Here is a 20726-nt window from a genome sequence, read left to right as displayed (position 1 = left end):
TTATGTTGTAACGGGTTCACCAAGAGAGCTGTAGTAACTCCCAGAGATCACCCAGTATCCTACTGTTGTCCCCGGAATCGCTTCCAGCACCAGCCAGCATGCGCACCTTGGGACCCTGCTATGTGTACCCAATAAGTAGACACAACTACCTTGAACTGAGTACAGCAGGAATGAATGATTTATTGTTGTAAAACAGACTGATATAGCCACAGACCTTCATTAACATAAATTAACATTGATAAACAGGTAGACAACCCAACCTTTAATCCCCTTTAGCTACTGAATATCCCCCTGGTAGCCATCCTGTTAATGGGATTCGTTTAACAATGGAGTTCCTGCCTGTTTGGCAGCCAGGCTGGAGCCGTCTCTGAGTACCTTGGGCCCCTGTATGACAGCTCATTCTGTCACATATCTCCCCTTTTAAAAAGAAGACTGAACTGGGGCCAGACCCCAACCGGGTCTGCATCCAGTTCAGTCGGGGAGCACAGCTCCATTGCTCCTAGAGCCGTGGATGCAGGGGGCTGGCAAAGGGCACCCGTCCCACCAACCAGTTCCGGGGTGCACTCAGAGACTGGGGAGTTCGGGTCCCAGACGAGGACATCAGTCCCACTCGCCAGGGCAGGGAGACAGGGCCCATAATCTGCGGGTAGCAGGCTTGCTTTCAGTCCTCTCCAGGGGCTCCAGTGATGGACAGTTCCGTCACACAGTCCATCACATATCTCCTTTTTCTGGGGGAGACTGACGTCTGATAAGACCCCACACGGCTTGACTCCAAAGTCAGTCTGTATATCCGGACCACCACTGCCAGCCACAAATTGGTACTCCCCAAAACAATTTAACAAAGGACCAGTACTCACTAGACTTGGGCACCAGGGGGCTCTTCGTGTTCGTCTTCGTGCTCGTCTTCGGGGGGAAAAAAACCTTCGTATTCCGCGAATATTCACCGTTCCTGTCTTCTCTTCGGGCGAATATTCGCGGACATGCTCGTTTAATCTTCGTTTCCTTCCCGGTTGCCTAGCAGGGGTTAATACGGGGTTAACAACACATCGGAGCAGCAGCAGCTGCCGTGAAGGAACGTGTGTGCAACTCTATTGGTCGTTTCGGCAGGGGGCTGGTCTGGCATCAACTAGTGAATTGCAGAACGCACTTCATTTGTTGATGGCAGGCCAGCCCCCTGCCGAAACGACCAATAGAGTTGCACACACGTACTGAGGTGTACTGTACACAAAGTGACCTAGAGACAAATGCTCCAAGGAACTTGGCCTCCGTTTATCATACACAATCACACATCCATAGATGTTTAATAAAAGAATAGGGATTATTTTACATTTTTAAATTGATTTTGGACCACTTGTAATACATGCCTTACATTTGCTACCTATTTACAATGGCATACTTTGCAACAACCCAACTTTTACTGGACAGGACTGGAAAAAAGCAGGACTGTCCACCAAAATCTTGGGTGTGTTGGCAGGTATGCAGATGGAAAAATGTTGGACAAGAACTAAAAAATAGGTTAGGGTTAATGTACGGTTATGTTTAAGATTAGTAGCAGTGCACTGCTTTGGTTAAAGATGTATTATGTCTAAATAATTTTTAATTTTAATGGGTTTTAAAAAAAAATTAGGGGTTTATTTAAATGTATTTTAAAGTTAGATTTATTATTTAGTACTTTATTATATTTATTTAATGTTTATACTAGTGCTACCTACCGAGCTATAACTACCAACATGTATTTGCATACCTAGTTTAGCTAAATTAGATGGGACAGGACTGGAAAAAAGCAGGACTGTCCCTGAAAAAGTTGGGTCTGTTGGCAGGTATGTGGATGGAAAAATGTTATAGTATGAAGTGTGAGTTATAGCGTTAATGCTAGTGAGTGTAGAAATGAAGGCCAGGACAAATAACAAGAGGAAAGGTCCTTGTGATTTGTGCATTGTACGTGTATGTGTTATGTGTGTTCTGTGTGTTGTCACTGTGTTATATGTGTTATGTGTGTTATGTGTTATGTCACTGTGTTATTTGTGTTATTGTGTGTGTTATGTTTGGTTGGTTGTGTATCAGAAGGAAAATAATGAAATGGAAATGGAAAAGGAAATGGAAAAGGCGAATGAGTGGGCAATTGGCGACCCACTCACCTGTTTCACCCCAGGGCAAAGCATCCAAACACTGTCAGTCCTAGACGTTTGGCAGCAGACTTCCAGAGCTCAGACACTAGGCCCTAGCGTAAGCTGGCCACTCCGGCAGAGGTAGCAGGCGTTGCCACACCGCAAACAGACGCAGCCAGGGGGGAGAAACTGCCCTTACCATTAGGGACATTTGAGGCATGACACTAGCCAGGAAGCGAACTGGCAGAGAAGAGACACTGGCACCACCACCAGCAGCAGCATTGGGAAAGGCGAATGAGTGGGCAATTGACGACCCGCTCACCTGTTTCACCCCAGGGCAAAGCATCCAAAAACTGTCAGTCCTTGGCGTTTGGGAGCGGACTTCCAGAACTCAGACACAAGGCCCTAGCGTAAGCTGGCTACATTGGCGGAGGTAGCAGGCGTTGCCACACCGCAGCAAGTGCAACCAGGGGGGAGAAACTACCCTCTCCATTAGGGACATTTGAGGCATGATTTCAGCCAGGAAGCGAAAAGATGCTGGCACCACCACCAGCAGCAGCGTTGGAAAAGGAAAAAGGTGAATGAGTGGGCAATTGACGACCCGCTCACCTGTTTCACCCCAGGGCAAAGCATGAAAGTCTGTCAGTCCATGGCGTTTGGGAGCGGACTTCCAGAACTCAGACACTAGGCCCTAGCGTAAATTGGCTACACCGGCGGAGGTAGCAGACGTTGCCACACCGCAAAAACGTGCAACCAGGGGGAGAAACGACCTTAAACATTACAGAGAAAAAAAAATTTACTTTCCAAGCTAAGAGCTGGGTAACCCAACTTGGGCAGATTGAATTTAAGGAAGGCAATCTGCTCCATCAGATGAGGTGCCATGCGTGAGCGCTGTGGACTCAGTATGTTTCCAGTCATAGAAAACACGCGCTCACTTTGAACAGTGGTTGGCGGACATGATAGTAGCTGCTGCACAACCCATGAGAGTGCAGGCCACACACTCTTCTTTTCATCCCAGTAGCTAAGAGGATCAACATTAGGCGCAGAAGGAACTTCACAGAGGTAAAGTTTGACCATTTCAGCAGCACTACTCTCCTTTCTGCTGCTAGCTCTGTCAGATGGTCCAACTATACTCCCAAGTGCCTCTTCCCAAAACGCAGCTGCTCCACTCAGCTGTATTGTGCTGCTTGTGGCACTGCTGCTGATGCTGCTGCTAGGAGTAGCAGACCACATCATCTCTTCCTCCTCCTGCACCTCTCCCTCCTCGGACAGCATTCCCATTTTACGCTGCCAGTCACGCACCTTGTTGACCAATTGCTCCCGGTAGCTACTGAGAACATTACATTTCAAAGCTAGCTTTCCCTTAATCCTTGGATCGCAAAGGCACGCTAGCATCATTTCGGGACTCTCTTCCATTCGTTTGCGAAGGTGTACTTTTAGCAAATCCTTCAGCTTCCTGACTATGGCTGCTACGTCAGGATGTAGAGTGCCACCTTGAACAGCCTCACGGTTTCCAAGGAACACATCCATCTTGCTGCCTAGATGGGAGAACACTGGGATTACCTGGGCCAGACTGGCAGTGTTTGAGCTTAAATTTTCTGTGGCATCCCTGAATGGTTTAAGGACTGCCACTAGCTGGGCGATCACTGTCCAATCCTCCCTATTCAATGGAGATGTAATCCCAATATTGTGCTCTGAGGCAAGATTATGGATTGCCCTCTGCTGCTCCAAAATCCTCTCCAGCATGTCTAACGTGGAGTTCCACCGTGTACTGACATCCTGACGTAGGCAGTGTACGGGAAGACCTGACCTCTCTTGCTCTTCCCTCAAAAGTTGGCTAGCCTTAACACTATGGTGAAAGTGCCCAGCGATCTTTCTGCAGCGGGACAGAACTACCGCTGCCACATTAGTTCCTTCTGACATTGCTGCCTTCACTACAAGATGGATGATGTGGGCTGCACAGCGCACACCAACAATATGACCATCTCGCAGCGCTTTCACCATATTGGCACCTCCGTCAGTTACCACAAAACCAACTTCAACATTGGTGCCCGCCTCTGCTCCCACCCAAAGGCTAAACATTTTCCTAATCGCATGCAGAATGTTTTGGGAAGTGTGCTTTTCATCCATCACTTCTGCATGGAGAAGGAAAGATCGGTAGCCTGCTGCAGCAGCTTCCTTAGACACACCGGGCTGCCACCAGTGTGCTGTCAAAGAAAGAAAGGCATGCTGGCCGCTAGGTGCACTCCACAAATCTGTAGTGAAATGAACAGACTGACCAGCAGCCTTGGAAAGCTCCTCTTTCACTGCTGAAACACAGGACCGATACAATGAGGGGACAATGTTCCTGCTGAAAGTGGAACGTGACGGGACTGTATATTGTGGAGCCACAGCCGCCATCAATTGTTTGAAAGGCTCCCCTTCGATCATAGAGAAGGATGCCCCTCCAACAGCAATGAACTGACCAATCAGTCGCGTTACTTTATTGGCCTGCTGTTTGGGCATTGACCTTTTGGATTGGAATGCCACAAATTGTTCCAGGGTGGGCTGGGCATGCAGTGCTCCAACCTGCCTTGGTCTCTGGCTGCCAGCACTAGTTGCTGCTGCTGCTGCTATTGGCTCAGAAGAAGAAGCTGTTGGGGTTTTTCCACGGCCACCAGCTATGCTGCCTGCACTAAGTTTTACTTCTGCATCTTTCCCCAATAGCACAGCGTTGTGTTGAGTGCTGAGGTGATGCTTCATGCTAGCACTGGTAAAATGGCCAGACGCTTTCCCTCTGCTTATTAGCTTCCCGCAATGTTTGCACTTTCCATAGCGCCCTTCAACATTTTCAAAGTGCTCCCAAATTGGGGCGCGCATAGCCTTGGAGTGTGCCTTGGGTGCTGCTCTTACTGCTCGGGGTGGATGAACAGAGGCAGAACTAGTGGTGGTGGGACTGGTGGTAACAGTACTGGCCATAGTGGGACTGCTAATTGCTTTAGATTTGCTAGGTTTTGCTGCTGCTGCTGGTGGTGGTGATGGTGATGATCGTAGCGGAGAAGGTGGAGGCTCAGGGGAAAATTGTGCACTAGTCATTTGGACACTGCTCCCTGAGGAATCTGATTCCTGACCACTCATCTCCTCTACTTCCTCTGGCTCATAGTCTAGCTCTTCATTAGCCAGATCGAATGGAATTCCTGCTAGGCTGGAGCTAAGACTGATATCGTCGTGAGACTCGTGACTAGTAGTAGTGCGAGCAGGAAGAATAGACTCTGCACTTGGCTTCTCAGTCTCAGGCTCCTCTGCTACCTCGCTAGGTGGAGTTCCACTATGTGTAGCCCTCTCTCTAACTGTCTTTACAAAAATTTTGTAAGGACTTGGTGGCTTGCTAGAGGTACTAGGAGGACATGGCATGGCGGTACCAGTGGGAACAGTATGCGCAGCACTAGTGGTGGTAGAGGCGGTAGAGGTGGGGGTGGTGGTGGTTTTCCCTACAAAGGAATGAGATCGCTTTGGTTTGGGACCCCTCTGAGTCTTGCTGCTAATTTGGCTCTGCTTGGTACCTTGCATGCTGCTTGTGGATGGGGAAGATGCTGCTTGGGGCAAAAGGCACTTCTTTTTAGTCACTGGGCTGGTACTACTTGTGCTACCCTTTAACTTTGAACGTGCTTCTGGTGCTTTAGGCTTTCCGTAAAAAACCATAGAGCTTGTGGGCCTAGCTGCACTACTACTGCCTGCTTTAGGTGCCTTTCCTTTACATGATGATCCTTCAAGCAATGCTTCCCCAAATGATAAGCGAGAGCTTGGCCTACTTGGCCGACTAGACTGACGCAAAGGCTGCATCTTAGAACTGGTGGTGGTGGTGGTGGTAGATGGAGCTTGTCCCTCCTTAGTCCCAAAAGGAGGATCCATTTCAAATTTTGTGTTGTGTGTGTAGTGTAGTGTAGTGTAGTGTTTAAAAAACTATAAAAAAAAAAATAAAAATAAAAAAAAGGAAAAACGAATTAAAGACAAAAAAATTAGAGGAAGTTCTCTTCAGTGCTACTGCTTAAAAAGTAAAACTATGCACTACTGCACTGTGCTGTGTGCAATCTGCCAAAGTGCTAAAGTTATTTAAATTATTAACTCAAGATTAACTATTTAATAACTAGCAGTATTTTATTTTTAATTTGAATTTACACGGGCCTAAGAGCTTAGCCTACTACTATGCTAGCCTAAAGCTATATTTCCTTACTATAAATCTACCTCTAGGCAGACGCTCTCAAACCCACTAAGCTAAAGCGAGGTTAAATCAGATTCAGTATATGATTTATTAATTAATATTAAGTTATATAATATTAATAGATTAGAACTAATTTACTTATATATTATGTATTATAGATAGAAGAATATAGATTATGAATTAGAATTTAGAATTAGAATTACTTATATTATAGATTATGAATTAGAATATTATTATTTATAATATATTATAGATTAAGATTAAAGAAGATTAGAATTATTTTAGTACTACAGCTAGTAGCTTGAAGCTTTGCTTAGTACAGCTCGTCACAGTCAATTTTTCTTGAAAAGAATTAGAAATAAAATAAAATGTCACAGCAAAACAGTTATCTTCACTGCTTGCTGCACTCACTAGCCCAACAAGTTCACTTCACTGATGGACTGAGGTGAGCAAAACACTAAGGGTACTTTTAATAAAATTGAAATAAAATGTAAAATAAATGAGAAAATCTTTGCAAAACAGTTAACGTCACTGCTTGCTGATCAAAAAAAAAACACAGCACTTATGCGGCTGCACTCACTAGCCCAACAAGTTCACTTCACTGATGGACTGAGGTGAGCAAAACAAATGAAATAAAATGAAAGATTAATTAAGAAAAATTGACTTGGTCTCTTACTGTTGCTAAAACAAAGCACAAACTATAGAGCTGCAGCACCAGTACTAATAAGATTAGCTGAACTATACGCTAGTAGTAATTAATTAATATTATTACTTTTATTTATAGCTAATTTAATTAACTATTAAGACAAGAAAGAATTATAGAATTATTGATATTACTGATTTTAGATGAGACACTAGTAGATGTCTTGAATGTCTACAGTACACTCTACACTAGTATACTATTACTAACTATAACTGACAAATATATATATAATTTTATAATGAATTCAATTATTAATTATATTAATTAATATTACTGATTTTAAATTAGACACTAGTAGATGAATGTCTACAGTACACTCTACACTAGTATACTATAGAATATATATATATATATATGACTGACAAATATATATATATATATATATATATATATATAATAATGAACTATTAAATTATAGATTCTATTAAATTATTATTTATAAATTCTATTTAATTTATTTAAGCAGGACAGGCAATAGGCACTAGTGCCAGCCCAGGGCAAGGGCACCCCAGTGCCACTAAGGCACTGGGTGCACTGTCAACTCAACAGCACTTACACTACAGTTGATGACAAATTCAATTTAAAAAAAATTAAATCAAATTATTATTATTAATTATATTAAGTAGCACTGAATTGAGGATGAAGTACACTGTGAGAAATGGCAGGCTGAGGCTTACCAGTCTCACACAGAACAGAACAATCTCTCTGTAACGCTCGGATGCAGCACAGCAGTGTTGCCAAAGCAGTCACAGCGAAAAATGAATGGATCTCTCAGGCAAGCTCTGGTCTTATAAAGGCGCCTTCAGAATTCAAAAAACAGCAGCACAGGCATTGGACGAGACCCTTAGCGTGACGTCACAAGAGTGAGCTGATTGGACAGACGAGATCAGCTCACTCCTGTTTGAAATTATGGCGGCTGCGCGGCAAAAACGAAGACGATCACGAAGAATCTTCGATTCTTCGTGGTTGTGAGTCTTAGTCTTCTCCTACGTTTTGCCGGCACTGTATTCTCTTAGGCGTGTCTTCGGAACGAACAAAAAAACGGCCTCTTCGTGCTCGTTTTCATGTTTGCCCGAAGACGAATGCGCAAGTCTAGTAAAAAGCCAGGTTTCAGGGTCTAGCATTAAATGACCATTACCCGTTTCAAAATGCATCCTTCGAGTCAGCACAAACCGTGCCTTTCCAGTGTAGATTGGAGCCGAGGTAGTCGAATCGCCCCGTTTGCTGGAGGACGATTTTCCGTCATCTCAAGGAAAGGACGTAAAAGAGGGCGCGCACGAAAGCTGCTGTGTGGGCTCATCTGGGATTTGAAGCCGGGACCTCTCGCACCCTAAGCGAGAATCATACCCCTAGACCAACAAGGCAGACAGCTGGCAGCTGCTCCGGGCACGGCGATCAGAAGAAGAGAAAGTTTAGCAGGGACGCTAAAGGGACGTCGAGCGACAAAGTCTCTCGCTCTCTGCAGCCAAGCACTGTCGAGAGAAACTTCCCATTGCAAAGCGACGGCACCCGAGTGGCATTTTCTCTGAGGCGGAGCAGAAAGGTAAGGGTCCTCCTAAAAGGAGTTGGTGCTGAGCGCTCGGGATCGTCCGGGATTTGAACCCGGGACCTCTCGCACCCAAAGCGAGTATCATACCCCTAGACCAACGAGCCAGACAGATAGTGAAAAGCTCGCGGCGTGAGCCCGAATGTTGACCGTCAGGAGAACCTTCCGGTTCAAAACCAACGGCTTCTTCCTTTATGGGAGTAGAAAAGGGATAGGCGGCACCATCTTAAAAGCAACGGCCCACAGAAAAAAGCCACGGCCATGTGTAGCGCTGTCAAGCTCGGGTTCGTCCGGGATTGGAACCCGGGGCCTCTCGCACCCTAAGCGAGAATCATACCCCTAGACCAACGAGCCAGACCGATAGAAGTGGCTCCGGGCCCAGAGTTGAGATGAAGAGAGACTTTCGCACAGGCGCTAAAAAGACATCGAGTGCAGTCTTGGCGGGGCGACGACGACAAAGCCACTGTCAGGGGAAACGTCCCATTGTAAAGCGACAGCATTTTCATCGAGACGGAGCAGAAAAGGTATTTTGGCGGCCTCCTCCTAAAAGAGGTGGCGCGCGTTACGCAGACCACGCAGCCCAACGGGCAGTTCTCGGGCTCATCCAGGATTTGAACCTGGGACCTCTCGCGCCCAAAGCGAGAACCATACCCCTAGACCAACGAGCCAGACAGATATTGAGCTAGCCGCGGCATGAGCCCGAATGAGCTGAAAGTTTAGCAGGGAAGCTAAAACGGGCGTCCAGTGGCACGCCGGCGTCTGCAACCTTCCCGTCCCAAGGCAACCGCTTCTTCTTTTATGCGGAAGTACAGCGGGATTGGCGACAACTTCTTAAAAGAGACGCCTCGCAGAGAAGAGGCGCTGCTTAGCTTGGGCTCGTCTGGGATTTGAACCCGGGACCTCTCGCACCCGAAGCGAGAATCATACCCCTAGTCCAACGAGCCAGAAACCTATGTGCTCTCTGCCGCCGGACGTGTCGAACTCCTCGAGGATGGATTGTCACTGCAAGCATTCGCTGATGAAACTGCGCGACGATAAAAAAATAAAAATAAATTAAAAAAAAATGATAATACAAAAAAAATAAAAGAAGAAGACGTAAAAAGCCAGGTTTCAGGGTCTAGCATTAAATGACCATTACCCGTTTCAAAATGCATCCTTCGAGTCAGCACAAACCGTGCCTTTCCAGTGTAGATTGGAGCAGAGGTAGTCGAATCGCCCCGTTTGCTGGAGGACGATTTTCCGTCATCTCAAGGAAAGGACGTAAAAGAGGGCGCGCACGAAAGCTGCTGTGTGGGCTCGCCCGGGATTTGAACCCGGGACCTCTCGCACCCTAAGCGAGAATCATACCCCTAGACCAACGAGCCACACAGCTGGCAGCGGCTCTGGGCCCGGTGATCGGAAGAAGAGAAAGTTTAGCAGGGACGGTAAAGGGACGTCGAGCGACAAAGCCTCTCTGCAGCCAAGCACTGTCGAGAGAAACTTCCCATTGCAAAGCGACGGCACCCGAGTGGCATTTTCTCTGAGGCGGAGCAGAAAGGTAAGGGTCCTCCTAAAATAAGGCGGCGCTGAGCCGAGGTAGTCGAATCGCCCCGTTTGCTGGAGGACGATTTTCCGTCATCTCAAGGAAAGGACGTAAAAGAGGGTGCGCACGAAAGCTGCTGTGTGGGCTCGTCCGGGATTTGAACCCGGGACCTCTCGCACCCAAAGCGAGAATCATACCCCTAGACCAACGAGCCAGACAGATAGTGAAAATCCCCCGGCGTGAGCCCGAATGTTGACCGTCAGGAGAACCTTCCGGTTCAAAACCAACGGCTTCTTCCTTTATGGGAGTAGAAAAGGGATAGGCGGCACCATCTTAAAAGCAACGGCCCACAGAGAAGAGCCGCGGCGACGTGTAACGCTGTCAAGCTCGGGCTCGTCCGGGATTTGAACCCGGGACCTCTCGCCCCCAAAGCGAGAATCATACCCCTAGACCAACAAGCCAGACAGGTATTGAGCTGGCCGCGGCATGAGCTGAAAGTTTAGCAGGGAAAAACAACAACAGCAACACATCTTGAATACCAAACTCAGAAGAGGTAACAGAAGTAGGAGACACAAGTTACGAGAGGAACAAACAGTGGTTAGGGTGGTATTTGGATAGGAGGGTAGAGATATAGCGGGTGCAATTGTTAAAGGCTCTGTAGGTCAGAAGTTCAAATTTCATTCTAAAGGGTATTGGGAGTAAATTGAGTGATTAGCGCAGAATCACAGCAGAATATTAATGTGACAGAGACAGATTCATCTAACTGCAGCGGTGAGGATTGATTGGAGTGAGTAAAAGAGGAAATGGGGACCAGTTAATAAGAAATTACAATAGTCCAGAAGGGATATCAAGGGAGTGACTTAACATGTTTGTTGTTTCTTGTGAGGAAGGGGGAGATCCCACTCATGATGCAATTCCTGAAAAAGGCGTTTGCATGTAGGCGTTACTGGAAACCAAAAGGAAGACACCAGGATTATCACTATGTTGACAGACTTTTTATTTATTCATTTGATATGAATTTGAGCATATTCTGCTAATTAAATGTAACCCAGTGCAGTTATTTTGTCTAATAACATTACAGCTGGGTTGTCATGGATACTGACCTTTCCTTCCAGCACCAGGTTACTTGTCTCCTCTGAGCCAATCAGTATCTCAATGGGACATATGTCAGTTTGCCTAAGCTAGGAAATGTTTCTCAGCCTATCAGAGGAGAGGGTCTAGGAAGAAACTTCTGGAAGAGCAGAGCTAAGCAGGGGAGTGAAGGAGGAAGAGAGACAGACTGTCCTCCCTGCTGCCTTTAGTGTGTGTACTGCTGACATCCAAGCAGTACATTGAAGTAGAAGTGTGCAGAGAATACAGCATGGTGCTGTATGCTTCCTGAGTGAGAGTGAGAGACTGCAAGTACCCAGAGCGTCCAAGTCCTGCATCCTGTACCAGTGAGGTGAAAGCAGAGCTGCAGACAGACATCTGTGTGGGAAGACAGTTATACTCTCAGCCAGGAGGTTAAAGGGGCAGCATCCCAGAGCTGCCTGAAGACACTAAGGAGAGGTACTTAACTAATATATATCAACATATATATACTTTTCTCCCCGGGTAGAGCTACCTGCATCAAGGGCCCCAACAGTGCACCAACACTGGGACATCTGGGTGGGAAGAACACCTACATTTGGGGTGGGGGAGCGGGTGTTGGCAGTTATCTGTGTTAAATATATATATATTCTCAGGACTGTTTACCCACTGCTAGAACTGAACTTCATAGGCACAGCAGCTGGGTCTTTATATTATAATACCTGTTTATTTCAATATAGTCTATAAATAATTTGCATTTTAGTTGTGTGTGTTATTTTCTTGCGTGAAAGGGGCCATTTCTCAGTGGGTGGGTTCCCCTACTCAACATAGTACAAATCACTGAGTGGAGGCACTGCATAAAGAAAGAAGATGTCCCGATCTCCCAGCAATTGCGGAGGCTCAGGTTTCCTGTCACCAGCGTCACTGAAATTTGTAACTACCAGCCTGACAGCGGAGCAAGGTAAAAAAAGGGTTACATAAACTAATGCAAGCAATTAATAATTAGAACTCCAGACATTTACATAAAATCAATGGTTAGCATGTATACAATTTGAAGACTGATTTGAGGAGAAATGCATCAGTGGGTATTTCCGTAGCCAGGAAGTAGAAGCGGAGTCAGAGCTGCACGTGCATTCCCAGCTTCACTAGTATTGCAGTTCCTGTCTGGCGTGAAATCGAACAGGAGATACCCGGACAGACGGATACTATATTTATGCTGGTTGAGTCCCGAGATGGGGGGGGGGGTGGATTCTTTAAAAAACATTAATAGTTTCTTTAAATGTTTTCCTAAGTATTATACATATGCTGTGTAACTTTTCACATTTTTATTTGCCTGTTGACCAACATTGGAGAATTCTATAATATTGTCATTTGAGACTCCTTTTTGTTAAGTATTTTTTCCACAATCATTGGTTGGTGGAATGCTGTATTAGTTTGTTACCCTTTACTATTTTTTAGTTGTGTTTGTTTCGTTACTAGGGGTAATAACGGTTTAGGGTTCGTAGCATTTGCACTGTATAATAGTGATGGGAAGTTCGGATCATTAAAGTGAATCGGATCATTTCGACTCGTTCACTGAAATGATCCGAATCTTCGGATCACTCAGTGTGACTCACAGGAGTTACTGTTTTCCAGTAACTGTGCAGGCGCACTAACGATTGGCCCCGCCCCTTTCAATACTCAATGAATCCTCCCCCCTGCCTACTCCAGTGATGTCAATGAAGGCAGAGAGTCGTACAAAGATTCGGATCTTACAAGGATCCGAATCTTACAGTGATCCGGGTCACTGTAAGATCCGGATCTTTAAACGACTCTCTGCCTTCATTGGGATTCGAATCAGTCAGATAATATCACCATACTGTTATAAATACATACATTAATAATCACTGCCCCCAGGATTTACATTCCCCTTTACCTGCAACTGCACCTTAAGCTAACTTTATTAAATTAATTAAATTAACCCTCACCATTAAATTAACCCTAAACACCCCATCAACCATGACTGCCCCTAAAATTAACCCTTTACACCCCATTAAGCATAACTGCCCCCAAATTAACCCTAAACACCTCAAGCATAACTGCCCCTAAATTAACACTAAAGACCCCATCAACCATACCAATTTATTAGGTAATTTACCTGGAGTACATGCAATTAATTTAGGGGCAGTTATGGTTAATGGAGTATTTAGGGTTAATTTCAGGGGCCGTTATGGTTAATGGGGTCTTTAGGGTTAATTTCAGGGGCCTTTATGGTTAATGGGATCTTTACGGTTAATTCCAGGGGCAGTTATGGTTGATGGGGTATAAGGGTTAAATTTATGCTGATGACTGAGGGTTAATTAATTTAATAAAGTTAACTGTAGGTGCAGTTATAGGTAAAGGGGGGCAAACTCAGGGGAATCTAAATCCTGGGGGCAGTGTGAACATTATTAATGTATTTATTTATAAAAGTATGGTATCAGTAATATTCTCTGAATGATTCGAATCTCTGTAAGATTCGGATCCCTGTAAGATTCGAATCATTTGAATCTTCGGATCATTCGAATCATTGAACGAGTCTCTGACTCTATGAGTCATCGTTCCTCTGTGAATGAATGAGCTGTAACCTGACCCCAGAGTCTGTGTCTGAGTGCTTTGCAGATGACTCACAGCTCTAGGATCAGGTTACAGCTGCATGATTCACAGACTGAACCGCTACAAATGAATCGTTCAGTCTACTGAACCGGTTCATCCGGATCACTAAAAAAGAACCGGATCAAATGAATGATTCGTTCATGATCCGGACACCACTACTGTATAAACCTTCTAGGTTGTGGTTCTGGATTCCTGCAGAGCTCATTTCATATGTTCTATTTGTGGGGAAATGATCCCCAATCACCAAGTCCACCATTATTACAGAGTCAACACTCGGCAGGGCAGTAATAAAGAACAGATCATAAGTGTAATTTATCAATCCCATTAGCTAAAGAGAAGCACCTGCCACCCCTGTACGTGCTTTAGAGTAACATAACCTAATAATATAACTTAGCAGAGGTTATCAGCATTCAACTCAGAATAACCAAATACCCCTACTCAGGAGTCACAAGATATCCATAACAGGAAACTGGAAGAGCTCCTCAGCCCAGTTCCAGTAACCCCTCAGGTTGAAAACCTTCTCTTAATTCGGCTATTTCCTACAACTACCCTATTTTTACACACCCCCCTCCCCTTCATCCTGACCTCTCTTTTAACCCCTTCAGGACCGGGACGTACCTGGTACTTCCTGGTTACTGGTCACCGGTAGACCGGGACGTACCAGGTATGTCTCCTCCAAAAAACGTCCCCCACATCACCACGATCGCGGTGATCGTGGAGGCGTTGCTGCTGCTGTCTGCCCAGGAGTCCTGGGCAGACAGCACAGCCTCTCTAAACCCACCCCCAAGCCTACGATCACTCCCACAGGCAGCTTCAGGGAGGAGGGGGGGGGGGTTGAATGGGTCCCCACTGCTGCCTGATCGCTCCATGCAGCGTTATTGAAGGGGTTAATTCCCGTTTTGTAGGGGGCTCTGCTGCTGGTGGTCTACCTGGAAACACAGGCAGACCAGCAACAGCAAAAATGAGCCCCCAGAAGTCCTCCCCTACAATCTCCAGTCTGTTGGAGATTTTGTCCCAGCTGCCAGAGGCAGCTTCAGGGACAGGGAGACAGGGTTCTTTGGTCTCCACATGTGTGGAGACCAGCCCCCCCACCCCCACCCTTCCTCAGTTAACCCCTACCCCCCTCTTCCTCGATTAACCCCTTCAATGCTGCGATTGTGTATGACCCCCATCACAGCTTCAATGGAGCATCAGCATTGAAAGTTAAAAAAAATGTAAAAAATAATAAAAAAATTTAAAAAATAATTTAATGAAAAAAAATTAATAAAATAATAAAAAAACAAACAGCACTGACCTGAAAGTCCAGGGTGCTTCCAGGTCAAATGCTGGGCTGATCAGATCACTCCTGGCCAATAGGAGTTATCGGATCATTATGGCAGCCCACGGATGACCCTGCTCTACAAAGAGAGAGGGGTCATCTAGTGTAATTATGAAAAAACACAAATTATTAATAAATGAAAAAATCATAATTATTACCTGATCACTTGTCGGTGACATTTTAAGTCGCTGATTATTGATCGGTCTCCCTGATTGATGTCAGCGGCCTAAACCTGCGGTTGTCGGCTACTCCTGCTCTCTTCACTACACCTGCTGCTGGCGATGTGAGCGCGTCTGAAACGGCTGTGCATGGATCTCAAGGCCAGCTCGGTGAGTCTACAGGGGATACTGGTCCCGCAGGGTTATCACAGGCTGCTCCTCTGTCCGTTGCGCACGTGGCTGGGATGGCTGCACAGGGTCCTGTGGCTCCACCTGGGGATTGGGGCTCTCTGGTTGCCGCTTTTAAAGCTGTCTTAGACAAATTTCCGGCTGCTTCTGCTGCTGTTCCTTCTGCTACGGCGTCCCCTGCATCTGTCTGGGAGAGTGGTGTGGCTCGCGCCGGCGAAGTGCCGTCTGTCTCGGGCTCTTCATTGGGATCGACTGCTGTGGGGGTCGGGGGTGCCGGTGCGGGCTCTCCTGCAGTGGTGTCTACTACGGCTGCGGCTGGTGCTAAGGAGGCTGGGGATTTGGCTTGCCCTTCTGACACGGCGAAGAGGGAAATTTATGTTTGCTTCGAGGGCCCTTTGGGGGCCCATCTCAAGCAGGAGGTTAAAGAAAAAATATGGAAGGGTGAATATGTTGACATTTTCACCCTGCTGCCTTTGGAGCGCTTTAACTTGGATAGGTCGTCCAAGACGGAGGAGAAAAAGAAGGAGGATGAGGAAAGGCGTAGGTTTCGGCTGATTCCTAGGACCTTTCAGAATTGGCTCCAAGCGTTTGCCATATTGGCCAGTGTCATCGGTGAAAAGGCGTCTGATCACTGCTCGCAGCTGTTCTGCTATATGGATAGTATTGGCGAGGCGCATAGGGTTTATGGCGGTCTGGCTTGGCTCCGTTACGATGAACAATTCCACCAACGCAAGGCTGTGCGTCCCTCCATTCGATGGGACCACAAGGACATTGCTTTGTGGCTTAAGGTCACGGCTCCGGCAGCCCTTTTCAGGGTCTGCCGGCGGAGCCCATAGCTCGCCGTCGACGGGTCCCAAAAAGGGCTATTGCTGGCAATTCAATGAGGGCCAGTGTAAGTGGGGATCCACCTGTAGGTTCAAACATGAGTGTTCTGGTTGTTCCGGTTCCCACCCCCTGTCCAAGTGCTTTAAAAAAGCAAAGGAGGGAAAGGCCTCTGGTTCTGGTGGAAAAGGGGGCAACTCCGGTGAGGGCAAATGAGATGGTACCCTGGTTGGATAGGTATCCTGATAGGCAGGCTGCTAAGTTGATTTTTTTCTGGTTTTTCGGAGGGTTTTTACATTCCGTTTCGGGAGGGGAAGGCATTTCAGTCCCCTAGGAATCTGAAATCCGCTTTGTCCTTTCCTGGGGTGGTGGGGGAAAAATTGGCCAAGGAGGTTGAGTTGGGGCGCATGGCGGGGCCGTTTGTTAGTTCTCCTCTTCCTAATTTGCGGGTTTCCCCTTTGGGTGTGGTGCCCAAAAAGGAACCGGGCAAATACCGTTTGATACATCATCTGTCCTTTCCGAAGGGGGGATCCGTTAATGACGGTATTGACAAGGAGCTGTGTAGGGTCTCATACGCTTCATTTGATTCGGCTTTGCATTGGGTTCGGCGCTATGGTCGTGGTGCCTTGATGGCTAAGTCTGATGTTGAGGCGGCTTTCCAGCTATTGCCGGTTCACCCGGATTGTTTTCACCGCCTGGGCTGTGTGTGGGGTGGGCAGTTTTTCGTTGACAAGTGTTTGCCTATGGGGTGTTCGATCTCCTGTTTTTACTTTGAAACGGTTAGTTGTTTTTTGGAGTGGGTGGTCAGGGAGGAAGCTGGTGTCCCGTCTGTCATCCATTATCTGGACGATTTTCTTTGTGTCGGTCCGAGTGGTTCTCCGGTCTGCGCCATGCTTTTGGCGACTTTGCAGGGGGTCATGCATCGTTTCGGGGTTCATTTGGCCCTGGATAAGACGGAGGGTCCTGTTACCCGGCTGAAATTTCTGGGCATCGAAATTGATACGGTGTCTATGATTTTCCAGCTGCCCGAGGATAAAGTTGCTGATTTGCGTTCATGGGTTGGTCGTTTCCGTGCGGCTAAAAATGTTACGTTGCGGCAGTTGCAATCCTTGTTGGGGAAGTTCAATTTTGCGTGTCGCATTATCCCAATGGGAATTTTTGCAGGCGGTTGGCTCTGGCCTCGGCGGGTGTCCGTTCCGCTCATCATTTCATTCGGATTACCTCGGATTTGAGGGAAGATCTTGCTGTTTGGGACGTCTTTTTGAGTGAGTTTAATGGGAAGGCTATTTGGATGGATGAGGTGGTGGCTAGCGTCGATATGGAGTTCTATACTGATGCTGCTGGTGGCGTGGGTTACGGGGCTTTCTTACAGGGTCAGTGGAGCGCGGCCTCTTGGCCAGCGGCTTGGACGGCCTCTGGGCTTTGCAGGAATCTGGTGTTCCTGGAACTCTTTCCAGTTGTGGTGGCTGTTGAGCTCTGGGGAGATTTGCTTCGGAATAAGAGGGTGAGGCTTCATTGCGACAATATGGGTGTGGTGTTGGCCATCAACAATGTTTCTGCTTCATCCCCCCTGTGTTACGTTTGTTGCGGCATCTCGTGTTGCGCTGCCTGCAGTTAAATATGTTTTTGACGTCTGTCCATATTCCTGGAGTGGACAATTCCATAGCGGATTCTTTGTCTCGACAGCTGTGGTCGCGGTTCCGGCTGCTGGCGCCAGGGGCGTCACAGGAGGGTCTGGCTTGCCCGCCTTGGCTCTGGAACATGGGGGACGTCGCACTTTGATGTTGCTGCAGCGGTCCTTGGCTCCCTCTACTTGGACGGCCTACCAGAGGGCTTGGTCGGTGTGGGATGCGTTCCTGGCTTAGTCTGGCGACTCATCTTCAACTGGCGGAAGAGTGTTGGCTATGCTGAGGTATCTGGGTGAGGCCTTTGAACAAGGTGTGTCAGTGTCTAGGGTCAATCAGCTGATGGCCGCGGTGTCCTTCAGGTGCAAGTTGGTTGGTGACGCTGATTTTTGTAAGGAGTTTCTGGTTCAACAGGCGCTTAAGGGTTTTTGGAAGGGTTTTAGGACGCGGGATACGCGTAGGCCTGTGACCTTTTCTATTCTGGGTCGGCTCTGTGGCCGGTTGGTGTTGGTTTGCGCGGATCCTTACGAGCAGGTGTTTCGCACGGCTTTCGTGGTGGCCTTTTTTGGGGCGACTCGCATTAGTGAGTTGGTCAGCCCGTCGCGGGTCCTCAGTGGGGGGCTTCGTCTTGAGGATGTGTGCATGGGTCGTGATGACGTTCGTTTGGTTATCAGGAGATCTAAAACTGATCAGTCGGGCAGGGGTTTTACTGTGGTTCTGCGCAGATTGGTCGGTTCTGACCTCTGTCCTATGGATTGCTTAGTTCAATTTTTGCGGTTACGTCCGCAGCTCCCGGGCCCCCTTTTTCTTCACGCTGACGGTTCCTTTTTGTCCCGTTTTCAATTTGTAGCCGTTTTCCGTAAGGGTTTGTTGGGTCTGGGCCTGTCTCCTGGGGAATTTGCCTCTCATTCCTTCTGTATTGGGGCCGCTACGGAGGCGGCTAGGTGGGGTCTTCCGGAGGAGACGATGAGGTTGGGGCGTTGGGGTTCTGCTCGTTATCGCTCTTATGTTCGGCCTTCGTTGGTTTAGTTGTTTCTTGCTCTGATGATTGTTTTGTTGTTCATCTTTTACTCTTTTTGCAGATCGTGAACGTTGCCGTGTCTGGATTTTCGGGCACTCCTTCGTCTACTGGGCTGAAGAGAGGGCGGCGGTGCGCGTTCAGGGTGCTCAGCTTGGTCTCCCACTCAGTGATGCTCAGGTTCGCTGGTTTGGTTTTCGGGGCAAGTCTTGGGATTTTGTCCTGTCGGAGTTTTATGATAGGGCTGCGGTTGGTTCTCCCCTCATGTTTTGGTGTTACATGGGGGGGTAACGACCTTTGTGTGGTTCCTTTGCGGGTGCTAGTTCGTAATATTAAGTGCGATCTGCTGCGGTTGTGGACCCGTTTCCCTGGGTTGGTGGTGGTTTGGTCACACATCACGCCTCAGCTTTTTTGGAGGGGGGCTAAGTCTCTGCAAGGTGTCAACAGGGCGCGTGTTAAGGTTAATAAGTCTATTTCCCGTTTTGTGTCCCGGTTTGGGGGGATAGTTGTGCCCCACTCGGATCTCGAGGGCGATAATGCGTCTTTGTTTCGTGCAGATTGTGTTCATCTGACGGATATAGGTTCTGATATTTGGTTGTTAGATGTTCGTTTCGGTGTGGAGAAGGAGGTTGCTGTGTGGAGGAGCCACTGCATTCAAGTAGGTTCGAATGCAGTGGCCGTGGCGGGGAACTGAGGTTCCGGTTGGATGTTTTTAGGTACTTATTCGTGGTACCTGGTTATAATTGGGTGGTTTCTCATCAGAGGTATGGAAACCGTGTTTGTCACGTTTGATGGGCTTTCCCACGGGCACGGTCACAAGGGATGAGGGGGCCGTTGTGCTTATGCCACGTGCTAGTGCGGTTTACGGCTCATGGTAGGGGTGCACGGCAAAAGTTGGTGACAGCTCTCGGACGGAGGTGGAGCTGTCGAAAAAGGATGTCTGTTTATCCTTAAGGGGTGTGGTAGTAACCTCCATGGGGTTGAAGTGTGGTAGTAGGGGTGGAGGGACCCTAAGTCATGGAGGTTACAATGTTATAACATTATGTATGTTAAAATTCAAATAAAGTTTTTACGTGTCACAGTGCTTTTATAATAAATAAAGCTGTGGCCTTTTTCAAATCCAGTTGGTTGTCCGTCTTTTATTATCGGTACGTTACATTATGTTTTAAACCCTTCAGCATGACCTACAAGCTGTCAAGTGCTCGGATCATGATTGTCTATGTATCCCCCATGCGCTATATATTAATGTATAGTAAAGATAAGTCTTATTTCATATATAAGATTAATTTATTTGTATCTTTTACACAGAGTCAAAGTTATCCTTATCGCTGAACCGACCACCTAGAGATAGTCTCCATATATCTGAAGAACTACAGTCTACGTCAGAGGTTTTTACAAAAAGGACGGCCCCGCGAACAATCGATATTGAAAGGACCACATAACCCATCGGGGGAGTCACCGGACATAATCCCAGTAAACGTCTCAGGAATTTTGCACGATAATGCGACAGTAAATGTAAAAGCAAGAGGGCTCTTAGAGGTAGCCGTAACAGAACCATTGTTTAAAAAAAAAAAAAGGAATGTTTTACAAGACATAACAAAAACCACACATTTACGTGTATCAAAACAATTAAGTCCTTTACACCACTTACCAAATAAAAATAAGACACAAAAGCAAAAAAACAAACCCCCCCAATATTCTCAGAGTATATTAGAATGCGGTTTGTGGTGTATGAATACAGTCGCCTTCTGGTATGAGCTCGAAACCTGTGCTTGCGCGTACGCTTGACAGGGTACTTAAGGGTTTGGCTATTG

The 20726-nt window shown here is 47.0% G+C and overlaps 6 non-coding genes across 6 annotated transcripts; all 6 read right to left on the bottom strand.

Annotated features, from left to right (window-relative positions):
• Window positions 1-8593: 8593 nt before the first annotated feature.
• Window positions 8594-8665, bottom strand: TRNAP-UGG (transfer RNA proline (anticodon UGG)). The gene has a single exon. It is a non-coding gene; the product is annotated as a tRNA-Pro (tRNA).
• A 175-nt stretch (window positions 8666-8840) lies between these two features.
• Window positions 8841-8912, bottom strand: TRNAP-AGG (transfer RNA proline (anticodon AGG)). The gene has a single exon. It is a non-coding gene; the product is annotated as a tRNA-Pro (tRNA).
• Window positions 8913-9154: 242 nt separating this feature from the next.
• Window positions 9155-9226, bottom strand: TRNAP-UGG (transfer RNA proline (anticodon UGG)). Its single transcript has one exon. It is a non-coding gene; the product is annotated as a tRNA-Pro (tRNA).
• A 624-nt stretch (window positions 9227-9850) lies between these two features.
• On the bottom strand, window positions 9851-9922 carry TRNAP-AGG (transfer RNA proline (anticodon AGG)). Its single transcript has one exon. It is a non-coding gene; the product is annotated as a tRNA-Pro (tRNA).
• A 300-nt stretch (window positions 9923-10222) lies between these two features.
• TRNAP-UGG (transfer RNA proline (anticodon UGG)) lies at window positions 10223-10294 on the bottom strand. The gene has a single exon. It is a non-coding gene; the product is annotated as a tRNA-Pro (tRNA).
• A 175-nt stretch (window positions 10295-10469) lies between these two features.
• On the bottom strand, window positions 10470-10541 carry TRNAP-UGG (transfer RNA proline (anticodon UGG)). The gene has a single exon. It is a non-coding gene; the product is annotated as a tRNA-Pro (tRNA).
• Window positions 10542-20726: the final 10185 nt, after the last annotated feature.

The sequence above is a fragment of the Spea bombifrons genome, chromosome 1 (assembly GCF_027358695.1).
Source record: "Spea bombifrons isolate aSpeBom1 chromosome 1, aSpeBom1.2.pri, whole genome shotgun sequence".
Classification (NCBI taxonomy): domain Eukaryota; kingdom Metazoa; phylum Chordata; class Amphibia; order Anura; family Pelobatidae; genus Spea; species Spea bombifrons.
The sequence above is the reverse complement of the archived record's forward strand: the minus strand, read 5'-3'. Positions and strand labels throughout refer to the sequence as shown.